The 13,748-nt window shown below is 38.8% G+C and overlaps 26 non-coding genes and 14 pseudogenes across 26 annotated transcripts; all 40 read right to left on the bottom strand.

Annotated features, from left to right (window-relative positions):
* Positions 1-25: 25 nt before the first annotated feature.
* LOC128287959 (5S ribosomal RNA) lies at positions 26-144 on the bottom strand (annotated as a pseudogene).
* Positions 145-310: 166 nt separating this feature from the next.
* On the bottom strand, positions 311-429 carry LOC128287859 (5S ribosomal RNA). The gene has a single exon (XR_008278561.1). It is a non-coding gene; the product is annotated as a 5S ribosomal RNA (ribosomal RNA).
* A 167-nt stretch (positions 430-596) lies between these two features.
* LOC128288038 (5S ribosomal RNA) lies at positions 597-715 on the bottom strand (annotated as a pseudogene).
* A 177-nt stretch (positions 716-892) lies between these two features.
* Positions 893-1,011, bottom strand: LOC128288004 (5S ribosomal RNA; annotated as a pseudogene).
* Positions 1,012-1,183: 172 nt separating this feature from the next.
* LOC128287813 (5S ribosomal RNA) lies at positions 1,184-1,302 on the bottom strand. Its single transcript, XR_008278515.1, has one exon. It is a non-coding gene; the product is annotated as a 5S ribosomal RNA (ribosomal RNA).
* A 158-nt stretch (positions 1,303-1,460) lies between these two features.
* Positions 1,461-1,579, bottom strand: LOC128287958 (5S ribosomal RNA; annotated as a pseudogene).
* Positions 1,580-1,752: 173 nt separating this feature from the next.
* On the bottom strand, positions 1,753-1,873 carry LOC128288012 (5S ribosomal RNA; annotated as a pseudogene).
* A 177-nt stretch (positions 1,874-2,050) lies between these two features.
* LOC128288008 (5S ribosomal RNA) lies at positions 2,051-2,169 on the bottom strand (annotated as a pseudogene).
* Positions 2,170-2,347: 178 nt separating this feature from the next.
* LOC128287807 (5S ribosomal RNA) lies at positions 2,348-2,466 on the bottom strand. The gene has a single exon (XR_008278509.1). It is a non-coding gene; the product is annotated as a 5S ribosomal RNA (ribosomal RNA).
* A 174-nt stretch (positions 2,467-2,640) lies between these two features.
* On the bottom strand, positions 2,641-2,759 carry LOC128287861 (5S ribosomal RNA). Its single transcript, XR_008278563.1, has one exon. It is a non-coding gene; the product is annotated as a 5S ribosomal RNA (ribosomal RNA).
* A 176-nt stretch (positions 2,760-2,935) lies between these two features.
* LOC128288032 (5S ribosomal RNA) lies at positions 2,936-3,054 on the bottom strand (annotated as a pseudogene).
* Positions 3,055-3,152: 98 nt separating this feature from the next.
* Positions 3,153-3,271, bottom strand: LOC128287806 (5S ribosomal RNA). The gene has a single exon (XR_008278508.1). It is a non-coding gene; the product is annotated as a 5S ribosomal RNA (ribosomal RNA).
* Positions 3,272-3,448: 177 nt separating this feature from the next.
* On the bottom strand, positions 3,449-3,567 carry LOC128287828 (5S ribosomal RNA). The gene has a single exon (XR_008278530.1). It is a non-coding gene; the product is annotated as a 5S ribosomal RNA (ribosomal RNA).
* A 175-nt stretch (positions 3,568-3,742) lies between these two features.
* On the bottom strand, positions 3,743-3,861 carry LOC128287804 (5S ribosomal RNA). The gene has a single exon (XR_008278506.1). It is a non-coding gene; the product is annotated as a 5S ribosomal RNA (ribosomal RNA).
* Positions 3,862-4,037: 176 nt separating this feature from the next.
* On the bottom strand, positions 4,038-4,156 carry LOC128287810 (5S ribosomal RNA). Its single transcript, XR_008278512.1, has one exon. It is a non-coding gene; the product is annotated as a 5S ribosomal RNA (ribosomal RNA).
* A 175-nt stretch (positions 4,157-4,331) lies between these two features.
* LOC128287985 (5S ribosomal RNA) lies at positions 4,332-4,450 on the bottom strand (annotated as a pseudogene).
* A 98-nt stretch (positions 4,451-4,548) lies between these two features.
* LOC128287817 (5S ribosomal RNA) lies at positions 4,549-4,667 on the bottom strand. Its single transcript, XR_008278519.1, has one exon. It is a non-coding gene; the product is annotated as a 5S ribosomal RNA (ribosomal RNA).
* Positions 4,668-5,025: 358 nt separating this feature from the next.
* Positions 5,026-5,144, bottom strand: LOC128287826 (5S ribosomal RNA). Its single transcript, XR_008278528.1, has one exon. It is a non-coding gene; the product is annotated as a 5S ribosomal RNA (ribosomal RNA).
* Positions 5,145-5,600: 456 nt separating this feature from the next.
* Positions 5,601-5,715, bottom strand: LOC128288192 (5S ribosomal RNA; annotated as a pseudogene).
* A 176-nt stretch (positions 5,716-5,891) lies between these two features.
* Positions 5,892-6,010, bottom strand: LOC128287947 (5S ribosomal RNA). The gene has a single exon (XR_008278649.1). It is a non-coding gene; the product is annotated as a 5S ribosomal RNA (ribosomal RNA).
* Positions 6,011-6,108: 98 nt separating this feature from the next.
* Positions 6,109-6,227, bottom strand: LOC128287793 (5S ribosomal RNA). Its single transcript, XR_008278495.1, has one exon. It is a non-coding gene; the product is annotated as a 5S ribosomal RNA (ribosomal RNA).
* A 177-nt stretch (positions 6,228-6,404) lies between these two features.
* Positions 6,405-6,523, bottom strand: LOC128287842 (5S ribosomal RNA). Its single transcript, XR_008278544.1, has one exon. It is a non-coding gene; the product is annotated as a 5S ribosomal RNA (ribosomal RNA).
* Positions 6,524-6,699: 176 nt separating this feature from the next.
* LOC128287809 (5S ribosomal RNA) lies at positions 6,700-6,818 on the bottom strand. The gene has a single exon (XR_008278511.1). It is a non-coding gene; the product is annotated as a 5S ribosomal RNA (ribosomal RNA).
* A 177-nt stretch (positions 6,819-6,995) lies between these two features.
* LOC128287955 (5S ribosomal RNA) lies at positions 6,996-7,114 on the bottom strand (annotated as a pseudogene).
* Positions 7,115-7,292: 178 nt separating this feature from the next.
* On the bottom strand, positions 7,293-7,411 carry LOC128287901 (5S ribosomal RNA). The gene has a single exon (XR_008278603.1). It is a non-coding gene; the product is annotated as a 5S ribosomal RNA (ribosomal RNA).
* Positions 7,412-7,509: 98 nt separating this feature from the next.
* On the bottom strand, positions 7,510-7,628 carry LOC128287792 (5S ribosomal RNA). Its single transcript, XR_008278494.1, has one exon. It is a non-coding gene; the product is annotated as a 5S ribosomal RNA (ribosomal RNA).
* Positions 7,629-7,986: 358 nt separating this feature from the next.
* LOC128287910 (5S ribosomal RNA) lies at positions 7,987-8,105 on the bottom strand. Its single transcript, XR_008278612.1, has one exon. It is a non-coding gene; the product is annotated as a 5S ribosomal RNA (ribosomal RNA).
* Positions 8,106-9,012: 907 nt separating this feature from the next.
* Positions 9,013-9,131, bottom strand: LOC128287829 (5S ribosomal RNA). The gene has a single exon (XR_008278531.1). It is a non-coding gene; the product is annotated as a 5S ribosomal RNA (ribosomal RNA).
* A 168-nt stretch (positions 9,132-9,299) lies between these two features.
* Positions 9,300-9,418, bottom strand: LOC128287823 (5S ribosomal RNA). The gene has a single exon (XR_008278525.1). It is a non-coding gene; the product is annotated as a 5S ribosomal RNA (ribosomal RNA).
* Positions 9,419-9,595: 177 nt separating this feature from the next.
* On the bottom strand, positions 9,596-9,715 carry LOC128287895 (5S ribosomal RNA). Its single transcript, XR_008278597.1, has one exon. It is a non-coding gene; the product is annotated as a 5S ribosomal RNA (ribosomal RNA).
* A 179-nt stretch (positions 9,716-9,894) lies between these two features.
* LOC128288134 (5S ribosomal RNA) lies at positions 9,895-10,013 on the bottom strand (annotated as a pseudogene).
* Positions 10,014-10,190: 177 nt separating this feature from the next.
* LOC128287932 (5S ribosomal RNA) lies at positions 10,191-10,309 on the bottom strand. Its single transcript, XR_008278634.1, has one exon. It is a non-coding gene; the product is annotated as a 5S ribosomal RNA (ribosomal RNA).
* Positions 10,310-10,665: 356 nt separating this feature from the next.
* LOC128288053 (5S ribosomal RNA) lies at positions 10,666-10,783 on the bottom strand (annotated as a pseudogene).
* Positions 10,784-10,960: 177 nt separating this feature from the next.
* Positions 10,961-11,079, bottom strand: LOC128287929 (5S ribosomal RNA). Its single transcript, XR_008278631.1, has one exon. It is a non-coding gene; the product is annotated as a 5S ribosomal RNA (ribosomal RNA).
* Positions 11,080-11,436: 357 nt separating this feature from the next.
* On the bottom strand, positions 11,437-11,554 carry LOC128287918 (5S ribosomal RNA). The gene has a single exon (XR_008278620.1). It is a non-coding gene; the product is annotated as a 5S ribosomal RNA (ribosomal RNA).
* Positions 11,555-11,731: 177 nt separating this feature from the next.
* LOC128288057 (5S ribosomal RNA) lies at positions 11,732-11,850 on the bottom strand (annotated as a pseudogene).
* A 356-nt stretch (positions 11,851-12,206) lies between these two features.
* LOC128287917 (5S ribosomal RNA) lies at positions 12,207-12,324 on the bottom strand. Its single transcript, XR_008278619.1, has one exon. It is a non-coding gene; the product is annotated as a 5S ribosomal RNA (ribosomal RNA).
* Positions 12,325-12,501: 177 nt separating this feature from the next.
* On the bottom strand, positions 12,502-12,620 carry LOC128287886 (5S ribosomal RNA). The gene has a single exon (XR_008278588.1). It is a non-coding gene; the product is annotated as a 5S ribosomal RNA (ribosomal RNA).
* Positions 12,621-12,977: 357 nt separating this feature from the next.
* Positions 12,978-13,095, bottom strand: LOC128287924 (5S ribosomal RNA). Its single transcript, XR_008278626.1, has one exon. It is a non-coding gene; the product is annotated as a 5S ribosomal RNA (ribosomal RNA).
* A 178-nt stretch (positions 13,096-13,273) lies between these two features.
* LOC128287964 (5S ribosomal RNA) lies at positions 13,274-13,392 on the bottom strand (annotated as a pseudogene).
* Between the last annotated feature and the right edge of the window lie 356 nt (positions 13,393-13,748).

The following is a 13,748-nucleotide window of genomic DNA, read 5'->3' as shown; positions in this document are numbered from 1 at the left end:
AAAATTAATGAGATATAAAATAGGATGGGTGCAACACGAGGACTTCCCAGGAGGTCACCCATAATGGTACTACTCTCACCCAAGCAAGCTTAACTGCAGAGTTCTAATGGGATCGGGTGCATTAATGCTGGTTTGATAACAACCGCCAAGCCTGGCGCATTCTATTTTTATGAAGGCTACCACTTATCGCACTTGCGCCTCGAATTTGAATTTAAATTCGACCAAATAAATTTTGAGTGATTTATTTCGTAAAAAACTAATTAGATAAACGATGAGATATAAAAAAAATTAAATGAGATATAAAATAGGAGGGGTGCAACACGAGGACTTCCCAAGAGGTCACCCACACTAGTACTACTCTCGCCTAAGCAGGCTTAACTGTGGAGTTCTAATGAGATCCGGTGCATTAGTGCTGGCATGATTGCACCCGTCAATTCTTGCTCATTCTATTTATATAAAGGCTACCCTTATCGCACTTGCGCCTCGAATTTGAATTTAAATTTGACTAAATAACGTTTCGAGTGATTTATTTCGTAAATAACTAAATAGTTAATCGATGAGATATAAAAAAAAATTACATGAGATATAAATTAGGAGGGGTGCAACACGAGGAAGTCCCAGGAGGTCACCCATCCTAGTACTACTCTCGCTCAGGTATGCTTCACTGCAGAGTTCTGATGGGATCCGATGCATTAGTGCTGGTATGATCGCGTCCGTCAATTCTTGTGCATTCTGCTTGTATAAAGGCTACCCCTGATCGCACATGAGCCTCGAATTTGAATATATATATGACCAAATAGCGTTTCAAGTGATTTATTTCATAAATAACTAATTGGTTAAAAGATGAGATATAAAAAAAATGGAAAGAAATTAAATGAGATATAAAATAGGAGGGGTGCAACACAAGGACTTCCCAGGAGGTCACCCATCCTAGTACTACTCTCACTCAAGCACGCTTAACTATGAAGTTTTGATGGGATCTGATGCATTAGTGCTGGTATGATCGCGCCCGTCAATTCTTGTGCATTCTATTTACATAAAGGCCACCCCTTATCGTAGCCTCGAAATTCAATTCAAATACGACCAAATAGCGTTTCGAGTGTTTTATTTCGTAAATAATTAATTAGTTAAACGATGAGATATAAAAAAAATGGAAAGAAATTAAATAAGATATAAAATAGAAGAGGTGCAACACGAGGACTTCCCAGGAGGTCACCCATCCTAGCACTACTCTCGCCCAAGAACGCTTAACTGCGGAGTTCTGATGGGATCTGATGCATTAGTGCTGGTATGATTGCACCCGTCAATTCTTGTGCATTCTATTTATCACATTTAAGCCTCGAATTTCAATTTCAATATGACCAAATAGAATTTCGAGTTATTTATTTCGTAAATAACTAATTAGTTAAACGATGAGATATAAAAAAATGGAAAACAATTAAATGAGATATAAAATAGGAGCGGTGCAACAAGAGGCCTTCTCACCAAGTCACCTATCCTAGTACTACTCTCGCCCAAGCTCGCTTAACTGCAGAGTTCTGCTGGGATCCGGTGCATTAGTGCTGGTATGATCGCACCCGTCAATTCTTGCGCATTCTATTTATATAAAAGCTACCCCTGATCGCACTTGAGCCTTGAATTTGAATTTAAATACGACCAAATAGTCGATTGATTTATTTCGTAAATACCTAATTAGTTAAACGATGAGATATAAAAAAATTGAAAAAAAAATAAATGAGTTATAAAATAAGAGAGGTACAATAAGAGGACTTCCCAGGGGGTCACCCATCCTAGTACAACTCACTCGCCCAAGCTCGCTTAACTGTAGAGTTCTGATGGGATCCTGTGCATTAGTGCTAGTATGATCGCACCCGTCAATCCTTGCGCATTCTATTTATATAAAAGCTACCCCTGATCGCACTTGAGCCCCGAATTTGAATTTAAATATGATCAAATAGTGTTTCGAGTGATTTATTTCATAAATAACTAATTAGTTCAACGATGAGGTATAAAAAAAATGGAAAAAAATTAAAAGAGATATAAAATAGGAGTGGTGCAACACGAGGACTTCTCACCAAGTCACCCAACCTAGTACTACTCTCACCCAAGCACGCTGACCTGCGGAGTTTTGATGGGATCCGGTGCATTAGTGCTGGTATGATCGCACTGGTCAATTCTTGCGCATTCTATTTATATAAAAGCTACCCCTGATCGCACCTGAGCCACGGATTTGAATTTAAATACGACCAAATAGCATTTCGAGTGATTTATTTCGTAAATAACTAATTAGTTAAACGATGAGATATAAAAAATAAAGGAAAAAACTTAAATGACATAAAAAATAAGAGGGGTGCAACACGAAGGCTTCCAAGGAAGTCACCCATCCTAGTACTACTCTCGCCCAAGCACACTTAGCTGCAGAGTTCTGATGGGATCCGGTGCATTAGTGCTGGTATCATCGCACCCGTGAATTCTTGCGCATTCTATTTATATAAAGGCTGCCCCTGATCGCACTTCGCCTCGAATTTGAATTTAAATACGAGCAAATCGAGTTTCGAGTGATTTATTTTGTAAATAACTAATTAGTTAAACGATGAGATATAAAAAATAGAAAAAAATTAAATGAGATATAAAATTGGAGGGGTGCAACACGAGGACTTCCCAAGAGGTCTCCCATCCTAGTACTACTCTGGCCCAAGCACACTTAACTGCGTAGTTCTAATAGGATCCGGTGCATTAGTGCTGGTATGATCGCACCTGTCAATTCTTATGCATTCTATTTATATAAAGGCTACCTCTGATCGCACTTGAGCCTCGAATTTGAATTTAAATACGACCAAACAGCGTTTCGAGTGATTTATTTCGTAAATAACTAATTAGTTAAACGATGAGATGTAAAAAAATGGAAAAAAATTAAATGAGATATAAAATAGAAGAGCTGCAACACGAGGAATTCCCAAGAGGTCACCCATCCTAATACTACTCTCGCCCAAGCACGCTTGACTGCGGAGTTCTGATAGGATCCAGTACATTAGTGCTGTTATGATCAAACCCGTCAATTCTTGCGCATTCTATTGATATAAAAGCTACCCCTGATCGCACATGAGCCTCGAATTTGAATTTAAATACGACCAAAAAGCGTTTCCAGTAGAGGGGTGCAAGACGAGGACTTCCCAGGAGGTCACCGATCCTAGTACTACTCTCGCCCAAGCACGCTTAACTGCGGAGTTCTGATGGGATCTGGTGTATTAGTGCTGGTATAATCACACCCGTCAATTCTTGCGCATTCTATTTATATAATGGCTAACCCTGATCGTACTTGAGCCTCGAATTTTAATTTAAATACGACCAAATAGCGTTGCGAGTGATTTATTTCGTAAATCACTAATTAGTTAAACGATAAGATGTAAAAAAAATGGAGAACAATTAAATGAGATATAATATAGGAGGGGTGCAACACGAGGACTACCTAAGAGGTCACCCCTCCTAGTACTAATCTCGCCCGAGCACGCTTAACTGCAGAGTTCTGATGGGATCTAGTGCATTAGTGCTGGTATGATCGCACCAGTTAATTCTTGCCCATTCTATTCATATAAAGGCTACCCCTTATCGCACTTGAGCCTCAAATTTGAATTTAAATACGACCAAATAGCGTTTCGAGTGATTTATTTCGTAAATAACGAATTAGTTAAACATGAGATATAAAAAAATGGAAAAGGATTAAATGAGATTTAAAATTAGAGGGGTGCAACAAGAGGACTTCCCAAGAGGTTACCCATCATAGTACTACTCTCGCCCAAGCTCGCTTAACTGTGGAGTTCTGATGGGATCCGGTGCATTAGTGCTGGTATGATCGCACCCGTCAATTCTTGCACATTGTATTTATATAAAGGCTACACTTGATCGTAATTGAGCCTCGAATCTGAATTTAAATACGACCAAATAGCGTTTCGAGTGATTTATTTCGTAAATAACTAATTAGTTTGACGCAAAGATATAAAAAAATGGAAAAAAATTAAATGAGATATAAAATTGGAGGGGTGCAACACAAGGACTTCCAAGGAGGTCACCCATCCTAGTACTACTCTCGCCCAAGCACGCTTAACTACGGAGTTTTGATTGGATCCGGTGCATTAGTGCTAGTATGATCGCACCCGTAAATTCTTGCGCATTTTATTTATATAAAGGCTACCCCTGATCTCACTTGAGCCTCGAATTTGAATTTAAATAGGACCAAATAGCGTTTCGAGTGATTTATTTCATAAATAACTAATTAGTTAAACGATGAGATTAAAAAATGGAAAAAAAATTAAATGAGATATAAAATAGAAGAGGTGCAACATGAGGACTTCCCAGGAGGTCAGCCATCCTAATACTACTCTCACCCAAGCACGCTAAGCTGCAGAGTTCCGATGGGATCTGGTGCATTAGTGTTGTTATGATCGCACCCGTCAATTCTTACGCATTCTATTGATATAAAGGCTACCCCTGATCGCACTTAAGCCTCGAATTTGAATTTAAATACTACCAAGAAGCGTTTCGAGTGGTGGGGTGCAACACAAGGACTTCCCAGGAGGTCATCGATCCTAGTACTACTCTCGCCCAAGCACACTTAACTGCGGAGTTCTGATGGGATCTGGTGTATTAGTGCTGGTATAATCGCACCCGTCAATTCTTGCGCATTCTATTTATATAAAGGCTACCACTGATCGAACTTAAGCCTCGAATTTTAATTTAAATATGACCAAATATCGTTGCTCACCGATCCTAGTACTACTCTCGTCCAAGCACGCTTAACTGCGGAGTTCTGATGGGATCCGGTGTATTAGTGCTGGTATAATCGCACCCGTCAATTCTTGCGCATTCTATTTATATAAAGGGTACCCCTGATCGCACTTGAGCCTCGATTTTTAATTTAAATACGACCAAATAGCGTTGCGAGTGATTTATTTTGTAAATAAGTAATTAGTTAAACGATGAGATGTAAAAAAAATAGAAAAAAATTAAATGAGATATAATATAGGAGGGGTGCAACACGAGGACTTCCCAGGAGGACACCCATCCTAGTACTACTCTCGCCCGAGCACGCTTACTTGCGGAGTTCTGATGGGATCCGGTGCATTAGTGCTGTTATGATCGCACCAAATAATTCTTGCGCATTCTATGTATATAAAGGCTACCGCTTATCTCACTTAAGCCTCGAATTTCAATTTAAATACGACCAAATAGCGTTTCGAGTGATTTATATCGTAAATAACTAATTAGTTAAACGATGAGATATAAAAAAATAGAAAAAAATTAAATGAGATATATAATTGGAGGGTGCAACACGAGGACTTCCTGAGGTCACCCATCCTAGTACTACTCTCCCAAGCTCGCTTAATCATGGAGTTCGATGGGATCTAGTGCTGATACGATCGTGGCAATCAATTCTTAGCATTCTATTTATATAAAGGCTACACCTGATCGTAATTGAGCCTCGAATTTGAATTTAAATATGATCAAATAGCATTTCGAGTTATTTATTTCAGTAAATAACTAATTAGTTAGATGATAAGATATAAAAAAATGGAAAAAAATTAAATGAGATATAAAATTGGAGGGTGCAGCGAGAACTTCCAAGGAGGTCACCCACCTAGTATTACTCTTGCCCAAGCACGCTTAACTACTGAGTTCGATTGGATCCGGTGCATTTGTGCTAGTATGATTGCACCCGTTAATTCTTCGCATTCTATTTACATAAAGGCTACCCCGATCGTACTTGAGCCTCGAATTTGAATTTAAATATGACCAAATAGCGTTTCGAGTGATTTATTTCGTAAATAACTAATTAGTTAAACGATAAGATATAAAAAAACTGGAAAAAAAAATAAATGAGATATAAAATAGAAGAGGTGCAACACGAGGACTTCCCAGGAGGTCACCCATCCTAATACTACTCTCGCCAAAGCATGCTTAACTGCGGAGTTTTGATGGGATCTGGTGCATTAGTGCTGTTATGATCGCACCCGTCAATTCTTGCGCATTCTATTGATATAAAGGCTACCCCTGATCGCACTTGAGCCTCGAATTTGAATTTAAATACGACCAAAAAGCGTTTCAAGTGGAGGGGTGCAACACGAGGACTTCCCAGGAGGTTACCGATCCTAGTACTACTCTCGCCCAAGCATGCTTAACTGCGGAGTTCAGATGGGATCCGGTGTATTAGTGCTGGTATAATCGCACCCGTCAATTCTTGCACATTCTATTTATATAAAGGCCACCCCTGATCGCACGTGAGCCTAGAATTTTAATTTAAATACGACCAAATAGCATTGCGAGTGATTTATTTTGTAAATAAGTAATTAGTTAAACGATGAGATGTAAAAAAAATAGAAAAAAATTAAATGAGATATAATATAGGAGGGGTGCAACACGAGGACTTCCCAGGAGGACACCCATCCTAGTACTACTCTCGCCCGAGCACGCTTAATTGCGGAGTTCTGATGGGATCCGGTGCATTAGTGTTGTTATGATCGCACCAAATAATTCTTGCGCATTCTATTTATATAAAGGCTATCGCTTATCTCACTTAAGCCTCGAATTTCAATTTAAATACGACCAAATAGCGTTTCGAGTGATTTATATCGTAAATAACTAATTAGTTAAACGATGAGATATAAAAAAATAGAAAAAAATTAAATGAGATATATAATTGGAGGGGTGCAACACGAGGACTTCCCTGGAGGTCACCCATCCTAGTACTACTCTCGCCCAAGCTCGCTTAACTGCGGAGTTCTGATGGGATCCGGTGCATTAGTGCTGGTACGATCGTAACCGTCAATTCTTGCGCATTCTATTTATATAAAGGCTACACCTGATCGTAATTGAGCCTCGAATTTGAATTTAAATATGATCAAATAGCATTTCGAGTTATTTATTTCGTAAATAACTAATTAGTTAGATGATAAGATATAAAAAAAATGGAAAAAAATTAAATGAGATATAAAATTGGAGGGGTGCAACGCGAGGACTTCCAAGGAGGTCACCCATCCTAGTATTACTCTTGCCCAAGCACGCTTAACTACAAAGTTCTGATTGGATCCGGTGCATTTGTGCTAGTATGATTGCACCCGTTAATTCTTGCGCATTCTATTTACATAAAGGCTACCCCTGATCGTACTTGAGCCTCGAATTTGAATTTAAATATGACCAAATAGCGTTTCGAGTGATTTATTTCGTAAATAACTAATTAGTTAAACGATAAGATATAAAAAAACTGGAAAAAAAAATAAATGAGATATAAAATAGAAGAGGTGCAACACGAGGACTTCCCAGGAGGTCACCCATCCTAATACTACTCTCGCCAAAGCATGCTTAACTGCGGAGTTTTGATGGGATCCGGTGCATTAGTGCTGTTATGATCGCACCCGTCAATTCTTGCGCATTCTATTGATATAAAGGCTACCCCTGATCGCACTTGAGCCTCGAATTTGAATTTAAATACGACCAAAAAGCGTTTCAAGTGGAGGGGTGCAACACGAGGACTTCCCAGGAGGTTACCGATCCTAGTACTACTCTCGCCCAAGCATGCTTAACTGCGGAGTTCAGATGGGATCCGGTGTATTAGTGCTGGTATAATCGCACCCGTCAATTCTTGCGCATTCTATTTATATAAAGGCCACCCCTAATCGCACGTGAACCTAGAATTTTAATTTAAATACGACCAAATAGCGTTGCTCACCGATCCTAGTACTACACTCGGCCAAGCACGCTTAACTGCGGAGTTCTGATGGGATCCGGTGTATTAGTGCTTGTATAATCGCACCCGTCAATTCTTGCGCATTCTATTTATATAAAGGCTACCCCTGATCGCACTTGCGCCTCGAATTTTAATTTAAATACGACCAAATAGCGTTCCGAGTGATTTATTTCGTAAATAACTAATTAGTTAAACGATGAGATGAAAAAAAAATAGAAAAAAATTAAATGAGATATAATATAGGAGGGGTGCAACACGAGGACTTCCAAGGAGGACACCCATCCTAGTACTACTCTCGCCCGAGCACACTTAACTGCGAAGTTCTGATGGGATCTAGTGTATTAGTGCTTGTATGATCGCACCTGGCCAATTTTTATGCATTATATTTATACAAAGGCTACCCCTTAAGCCTCGAATTTGAATTTGAATACAACCAAATAGATTCTTGCGCATTCTATTTACATAAAGGCTACCCCGATCGTATTTGAGCCTCAATTTGAATTTAAATATGACCAAATAGCTTTTTGAGTGATTTATTTCAGAATAACTAATTAGTTAAACGATAAGATATAAAAAACCGGAAAAAAATAAATGAGATATAAAATAGAAGAGGTGCAACACGAGGACTTCCTGAGGTCACCCATCCTAATACTACTCTCGCAAAGCATGCTTAATCATGGAGTTTTGATGGGATCCCGATGCATTAGTGTCATATGATCGCACCTGTCAATTCTTGCGCATTCTATTGATATAAAGGCTACCCCGATCGCACTTGAGCCTCAATTTGAATTTAAATACGACCAAAAAGCGCTTTCAAGTGGAGGGTGCAACACGAGGACTTCCAGAGGTTACCGATCCTAGTACTACTCTCGCCCAAGCATGCTTAATCATGGAGTTCGATGGGATCCGTGTATTAGTGTGTATAATCGCATCCACAATTCTTGCGATTCTATTTATATAAAGGCCACCCTAATCGCACGTGAACCTAGAATTTTAATTTAAATACGACCAAATAGCGTTGCTCACCGATCCTAGTACTACACTCGCCAAGCACGCTTAATCATGAGTTCGATGGGATCCGTGTATTAGTGCTTGTATAATCGCACCACCAATTCTTGCGCATTCTATTTATATAAAGGCTACCCTGATCGCACTTGCGCCAATTTTAATTTAAATACGACCAAATAGCCCGAGTGATTTATTTCAGAATAACTAATTAGTTAAACGATGAGATGAAAAAATAGAAAAATTAAATGAGATATAATATAGGAGGGGTGCAACACGAGGACTTCCAAGGAGGACACCCATCCTAGTACTACTCTCGCCCGAGCACACTTAACTGCGAAGTTCTGATGGGATCTAGTGTATTAGTGCTGGTATGATCGCACCAGTCAATTTTTGCGCATTATATTTATACAAAGGCTACCCCTTAAGCCTCGAATTTGAATTTGAATACAACCAAATAGCGTTTCGAGTGATTTATTTCGTAAATAACTAATTAGATAAACGATGAGATATAAAAAAAATGGAAAAAAATTAAATGAGATATAAAATTAGAGGGGTGCACCAAAAGGACTTCCCAGGAGGTCACCCATCATAGTACTACTCTCGCCCAAGCTCGATTAACTACGGAGTTCTGATGGGATCCGGTGCATTAGTGCTGGTATGATCGCACCCTTCAATTCTTGCGCATTCTATTTATATAAAGGCTACACCTGATCGTAATTGAGCCTCGAATTTTAATTTAAATACGACCAAATAGCGTTTCGAGTGATTTATTTCGTAAATAACTAATTAGTTAGACGATAAGATATAAAAAAAATGGAAAAAACTTAAATGATATATAAAATAGGAGGGGTGCAACACGAGGACTTCTCACCAAGTCACCCATCCTAGTACTACTCTCGCCCAAGCACTCTTAATCTACAGAGTTCTGATGGGATCCGGCGCATTAGCGCTGGTATGATCGCACCTTTCAATTCTTGCGCATTCTATTTATATAAAGGCTACCCCTGATCGCACTTGAGCCTCGAATTTGAAATTAAATACGACCAAATAGCGTTTCGAGTGATTTATTTCGTAAAAAACTAATTAGTTAAACAATAAGATATAAAAAGAAAGTGGAAAAAAATTAAATGAGATATGAAATAGGAGGGCTGCAACACGAGGACTTCCTAGGAGGACATCCATCCTAGTACAACTCTCGCCCGAGCACACTTAACTGCGAAGTTATGATGGGATCTAGTGTATTAGTGCTAGTATGATCGTACCAGTCAATTCTTGCGCATTCTATTTATATAAAGGCTACCCCTTATCTCACTTAAGCCTCGAATTTGAATTTAAATACGACCAAATAGCATTTCGAGTGATTTATTTCGTAAATAACTAATTAGTTAAACGATGAGATATAAAAAAAATGGAAAAAAACTAAATGAGATATAAAATAAGAGGGGTGCACCAAGAGGACTTCCCAGGAGGTCACCCATCCTAGTACTACTCTTGCCCAAGCTCGATTAACTTTGGAGTTCTGATGGGATCCGGTGTATTAGTGCTGGTATAATCGCACCGGTCAATTCTTGTGCATTCTATTTATATAAAGGCTACCTCTAATCGCGCTTGAGCCTCAAATTTTAATTTAAATACGACCAAATAGCATTGCTCACCAATCCTAGTACTACTCTTGCCCAAGCACGTTTAACTGCGAAGTTCTGATGGGATCCGGTGTATTAGTGCTGGTATAATCGCACCCGTCAATTCTTGCGCATTTTATTTATATAAAGGCTACCCCTGATCGCACTTGAGCTTCAAATTTTAATTTAAATACGACCAAATAGCGTTGCGAGTGATTTATTTCGTAAATAACTAATTACTTAAACGATGAGATGAAAAAAATAGAAAAAAATTATATGAGATATAATATAGGAGGGGTGCAACATGAGGACTTCCCAGGAGGTCTCCATCCTAGTACTACTCTCGCTTAAGCACTCTTAACTACAAATTTCTGATGGGATCTAGTGCATTAGTGCTGGTATGATCGCACCAGTCAATTCTTGCGCATTCTATTTATATAAAGGCTACCCCTTATCTCACTTAAGCCTCGAATTTGAATTCAAATACAACCAAATAGCGTTTCGAGTGATTTATTTCGTAAATAACTAATTAGTTAAACGATGAGATATAAAAAAAATGGAAAAAAACTAAATGAGATATAAAATTAGAGGGGTGCACCAAGAGGACTTCCCAGGAGGTCACCCATCCTAGTACTACTCTTGCCCAGGCTCGATTAACTACGGAGTTCTGATGGGATCCGGTGTATTAGTGCTGGTATAATCGCACCGGTCAATTCTTGCGCATTCTATTTATATAAAGGCTACCTCTAATCGCGCTTGAGCATCAAATTTTAATTTAAATACGACCAAATAGCGTTGCTCACTGATCCTAGTACTACTCTCGCCCAAGCATGTTTAACTGCGAAGTTCTTATGGGACCCGGTGTGTTAGTGCTGGTATAATCGCACCCGTCAATTCTTGCGCATTCTATTTATATAAAGGCTACCCCTGATCGCCCTTGAGCCTCAAATTTTAATTTAAATACGACCAAATAGCGTTGCGAGTGATTTATTTTGTAAATAACTAATTAGTTAAACGATGAGATGAAAAAAAATAGAAAAAAATTAAATGAGATATAATATAGGAGGGGTGCAACACGAGGACTTCCCAGGAGGTCTCCATCCTAGTACTACTCTCGCTCAAGCACTCTTAACTGCAAATTTCTGATGGGATCTAGTGCATTAGTGCTGGTATGATCGCACCAGTCAATTCTTGCGCATTCTATTTATATAACGGCTACCCCTTATCTCACTTAAGCCTCGAATTTGATTTTAAATACAACCAAATAGCGTTTCGAGTGATTTATTTCGTAAATAACTAATTAGTTAAACGATGAGATATAAAAAAAATGGAAAAAAACTAAATGAGATATAAAATTAGAGGGGTGCACCAAGAGGACTTCCTAGGAGGTCACCCATCCTAGTACTACTCTTGCTCAGGCTCGATTAACTACGGAGTTCTGATGGGATCCAGTGTATTAGTGCTGGTATAATCGCACCGGTCAATTCTTGCGCATTCTATTTATATAAAGGCTACCTTTAATCGCGCTTGAGCCTCAAATTTTAATTTAAATACGACCAAATAGCGTTGCTCACCGATCCTTGTACTACTGTCGCCCAAGCACGTTTAACTGCGAAGTTCTGATGGGATCCGGTGTATTAGTGCTGGTATAATCACACCCGTCAATTCTTGCGCATTCTATTTGTATAAAGGCTACCCCTGATCGCCCTTGAGCCTCAAATTTTAATTTAAATACGACCAAATAGTGTTGCGAGTGATTTATTTCGTAAATAACTAATTAGTTAAACGATGAGATGAAAAAAATAGAAAAAAATTAAATGAGATATAATATAGGAGGGGTGCAACACGAGGACTTCCCAGGAGGTCTCCATCCTAGTACTACTCTCGCTCAAGCACTCTTAACTGCAAATTTCTGATGGGATCTAGTGCATTAGTGCTGGTATGATCGCACCAGTCAATTCTTGCGCATTCTATTTATATAAAAGCTACGCCTTATCTCACTTAAGCCTCGAATTTGAATTTAAATACGACCAAATAGCGTTTCGAGTGATTTATTTCGTAAATAACTAATTAGTTAAACGATGAGATAGAAAAAAAATGGAAAAAAACTAAATGAGATATAAAATTAGAGGGGTGCACCAAGAGGACTTCCCAGGAGGTCACCCATCCTAGTACTACTCTCGCCCAGGCTCGATTAGCTACGGAGTTCTGATGGGATCCGGTGTATTAGTGCTGGTATAATCGCACCGGTCAATTCTTGCGCATTCTATTTATATATAGGCTACCTCTAATTGCGCTTGAGCCTTAAATTTTAATTTAAATACGACCAAATAGCGTTGCTCACCGATCCTAGAACTACTCTCGCCCAAGCACGTTTAACTGCGAAGTTCTGATGGGATCCGATGTATTAGTGCTGGTATAATCGCACCCGTCAATTCTTGCGCATTCTATTTATATAAAGGCTACCCCTGATCGCACTTGAGCCTCAAATTCTAATTTAAATACGACCAAATAGCGTTGCGAGTGATTTATTTCATAAATAACTAATTAGTTAAACGATGAGATGAAAAAAAATAGAAAAAAATTAAATGAGATATAATATAGGAGGGGTGCAACACGAGGACTTCCCAGGAGGTCTCCATCCTAGTACTACTCTCGCTCAAGCACGCTTAACTGCAAATTTCTGATGGGATCTAGTGCATTAGTGCTGGTATGATCGCACCAGTCAATTCTTGCGCATTCTATTTATATAAAGGCTACCCCTTATTTCACTTAAGCCTCGAATTTGATTTTAAATACGACCAAATAGCGTTTCGAGTGATTTATTTCGTAAATAACTAATTAGTTAAACGATGAGATATAAAAAAAAATGGAAAAAAACTAAATGAGATATAAAATTAGAGGGGTGCACCAAGAGGACTTCCCAGGAGGTCACCCATCCTAGTACTACTCTCGCCCAGGCTCGATTAACTACGAATTTCTGATGGGATCCGGTGCATTAGTGCTGGTATGATCGCACCGGTCAATTCTTGCACATTCTATTTATATAAAGGCTACACCTGATCGCACTTGAGCCTCGAATTTGAATTTAAATACGACCAAATAGCGTTTCGAGTGATTTATTTTGTAAATAACTAATTAGTTAAATGATGAGATATTAAAAAAATGGAAAAAAAATTAAATGAGATATAAAATAGGAGGGGTGCAACACGAGGACTTCTCACCAAGTCACCCATCCTGGTACTACTCTCGCCCAAGCCCGCTTAATTGCGGAGTTCTGATGGGATCCGGTTCTCGCGCATTCTATTTATATAAAGACTACCCCTGATCGCACTTGAGCCTCGAATTTAAATTTAAATATGACCAAATAGCGTTTC

Source organism: Gossypium arboreum, unplaced genomic scaffold, assembly GCF_025698485.1.
Source record: "Gossypium arboreum isolate Shixiya-1 unplaced genomic scaffold, ASM2569848v2 Contig00169, whole genome shotgun sequence".
Taxonomy (NCBI): domain Eukaryota; kingdom Viridiplantae; phylum Streptophyta; class Magnoliopsida; order Malvales; family Malvaceae; genus Gossypium; species Gossypium arboreum.
Note: the sequence above shows the minus strand (reverse complement) of the source record. Positions and strands in the feature narration are given on the sequence as shown.